At 74.0% G+C, this 3010-nt stretch overlaps 1 protein-coding gene across 1 annotated transcript in view; it reads left to right on the forward strand.

The window, feature by feature from the left end:
• Positions 1-6: 6 nt before the first annotated feature.
• MISP (mitotic spindle positioning) overlaps positions 7-3010 on the forward strand; it is a 9687-nt gene continuing 6683 nt past the window's right edge. Inside the window, exon 1 of the mRNA XM_085316001.1 lies at positions 7-1552. The gene's annotated coding sequence lies outside the window, so the exon portion shown is untranslated. The remainder of the gene's footprint in view (positions 1553-3010) is intronic.

Here is a 3010-nt window from a genome sequence, read left to right on the forward strand (position 1 = left end):
CCGCGCCGCGTCCCGCGGCAGTTCCTCCCGCGCTGGCAGCCGGCGGGACCCGCGTTTCGGGAAGGGCCCGGAGCGATCGCTCCGGCGCCGAGCGCGGTGCGCCCGCGTCTCCCAGCTCCGCGGCTGCCGGGAGAGACGGTGAGGGCCGTGTCTGCCCCGGCGCCGGGGAGCCGGGCCACCGCCGGCCCAGAGCAGCGAGTGTCACCCCGCTCTGCGGCCTTCCGCGCCCCTCCTGCGAGCAGCGACCCCCTCCCAGTCGCCCCCAGTCAGCGCCACGGCTGTGGCTCTGCTCGCTGGTGCGCGTCTGCAGGGAGCGGGCTGCAGTGGTCTGCAGGGGGGCTTGGCAGGGAAGTGTGCCCCCCCCCCAGGACCTGGGAGCATTGCCCCCGCCACCGCCCTGGGGCAGGATGATCCCATGCCCCCCGCTCCCACCATCCCACCTTGTCCCGGATCAGACCCCCTGGATCCCACAATCCCACCTCATCCCAGGCCAGGGCCCCCCAGATCCCGCAATCCCACCTCATCCTGGGCCAGAGCCCCCCAGATCCTGAAATCCCACCTTGTCCCAGGCCAGAGCCCCCCAGATCCCGCAATCCCACCTCATCCTGGACCAAGCCCCACAATGGATCCCGTGAGTCCATCTCATCCCAGACCACCCCCCCCCCAACAGGACCTAGATCCCATGATCTCCCCTCATCCTGGGCCAGGCTCCCGCCCTGGATCCCGCAATCCCACCTCATCCCGGACAGCCCCCCTCCTCGCGGCACTCCAACTCCCTCACCTGCTGGCAGCGCCCAGCCGCTCCACCAGCTTTGGACCCGGAGCCGGACCCGGAGCCAGCCCCGGGCCCGGCCGGAGCAGGATTGGGCTGTGTCCGGCCGGGAGGCGCTGCAGCCCTGCACCCGGCTCAGCCCAAGCGCACTTCCCGCGCTCCCGCGCTTTTGGTTTGTGATGAAGCCGTGTGAAGCCCCCGGCCCCGGACCCCCGTTGTTTGTAAGACCCTTGAACCGAGCCAATAAACCGTGTGAATAACCAGACGGCGCCTCCGCCTCTGCTTTGCGCCAGGGCCGCTGAGCTGGTGTGGGACGCTGCTACTGGGGCAGCTGCAGCCCGGCAGGAAGGAGGAGGAGGATGAMGGTCCGGGACAGCAGGAGGAGCGGGATGCAGCAGGACGCAGCGGGATGCAGCGGGATGCACCAGGATGCAAGCACTGCTCCCAACCGGCGCCGTGGCACGGCGGCGAAGGAGACACGGCCGCCCTGTGCCAGGGACGTCGCCGTCCCCCATCCTGGTCCCGAGCCACTGGCGCCCTGGCAGGGGCTGGGCCCAGCTCTGGCCACAGCCGGTGGAAGAGGCGCCGGTGCCGGGCCGGAGCGCCGAGCGGCTCGCGCGTCCTCCGGGGCGTGGTGCCACCCTGCGCGCCTCCTCCCGCCGCGGACTTTGTCTCGGGCCCTGCGGGACGGGCTCGGCGCTCCCGCCCGCTGGCTGCACTGACACCGCCATCCCCTCGCTGAGCCGGCACTGGCGGCTGCTGCCCGGAGAGCGGGGTGGGGTAAGTGGGATTTCCCGGGCTCGTGTGCCGCGGGAAGGGCGCCCTGGCGATGGGGCTGGGCGGGCGCCTGTGGAGGGGCCGGTGGCACGGGGCGGGGGGCTGCGGGCTGCAGGGGCCGGGGCATCGCACGAGCCTGCTGCGGGCGGCGCGGGGAGCCGCCGGCAGCGCCGGTGCTGGCCGCAGAGCGACCCGGCGCGGAGCAGAGCCGGGCTGGCGCCCGCAGCTGAGCCCTGCCACAGCGCCRGCGAGGGCCCCGGCCCGGCCCGGTGCGTGCAAACACAGCGGATGGCACAGCTGGCACGGGAGAAGCCGGGCCAGGGAGAGGCCCCTCGGTGTAAACAGGAGAGCGGCAGCTCCCGGGCGGCTGCGCCCGGCATGTTTGCTCCGGCCACGCTTTCCTCCCTGCGGCTCCCCGGCAGGATCCTGCCTCGTGCTCGACGCACTGGGCTGCTGCGGCGCAGCAGGGAGAAGCCCGCGTCCGCGCTGCTCCGCAGGGAGAACCACGCAGCGGGACCGGCTGCCCCGAGGCGCGGGGGCAGAGGAGAGCCCAGCTCTGCTCCACGAAGGATCGGCTCCATCGCCGCAGCCCCGTCCCTGCGGGGCAGAGCGTGCTGGGCAGAGGTGCTTTGGTGTGCTGGCACACTGGTGTGTTGGCGCATGGCAGCAGTGCGGTGTCGGTGCATCGGCACATTGGCGCGTGCCCCGTGCTGCAGGCCAAGGCAGCCCGGCAGCAGCCGGTGCGCGGCCGCGCTGCAGCGCGCCGTGAGCAGCAGCGAGCCCGGCCGGCGGCGCAGCTGCGCCACTGGGCGCCGGGTCTCGGCAGCCGCGGGACCAGCGCAGCGAGGGCGATGGCRCTGGTGACGCGGGGGGGCCAGGGAAGCGGGTCATTACCCGGCAGAGCGGCGATGAGTCGGGCYGAATTCTTGGAATTCCTCCACGGTGCTGCAGGGAGCTTATCAGGGCCCCACAGCCCCGGGGCTGTCCCTGCGGTGGCCCGCGCCCCACCACCGCCCCAGCCACGCCGCTCTGCGGCAGATGCAGCCCGGCCGGGTGCACGGCGGGTGGACGGGCACCCCGCACCAGCGGCTCCCCCCACCGTAAGTGCGCTGCGTGCGGGGCAGGGCTGGGGGCTGCGTGGGGCGCTCAGCTGCGGGGCCGCCCCCCGCACAGGGCTGGCAGCAGCGAGCTGGCGGGGGCGGATGTTTAGCAGCGCGCCGGCATGGTGGCACACGCCTGCAGGCCGCTTGCTGCTGTGCGAGCGCCTGTGGCCGTGCGCGGGTGCGTGCGCTCGCCTCGCCGAGCAGTCCGCGCCTCCGCGCACGCTGCCGGTGCCTCGCTGCCTCCCGAGGCCCGAGCCGCGAGCAGGGACCCCGGGGCRGGCTCCGCCGGCAGCGCGCTTCGGCGCGGCGGTGGCACGAGCAGGGCTGTGGCTACACCCGGGCAAACGCTGGGAGCGGC

This window comes from Rhea americana, unplaced genomic scaffold (genome assembly GCF_003343005.1).
Source record: "Rhea americana isolate MKP2758 unplaced genomic scaffold, rheAme1 scaffold_446, whole genome shotgun sequence".
Taxonomy (NCBI): domain Eukaryota; kingdom Metazoa; phylum Chordata; class Aves; order Rheiformes; family Rheidae; genus Rhea; species Rhea americana.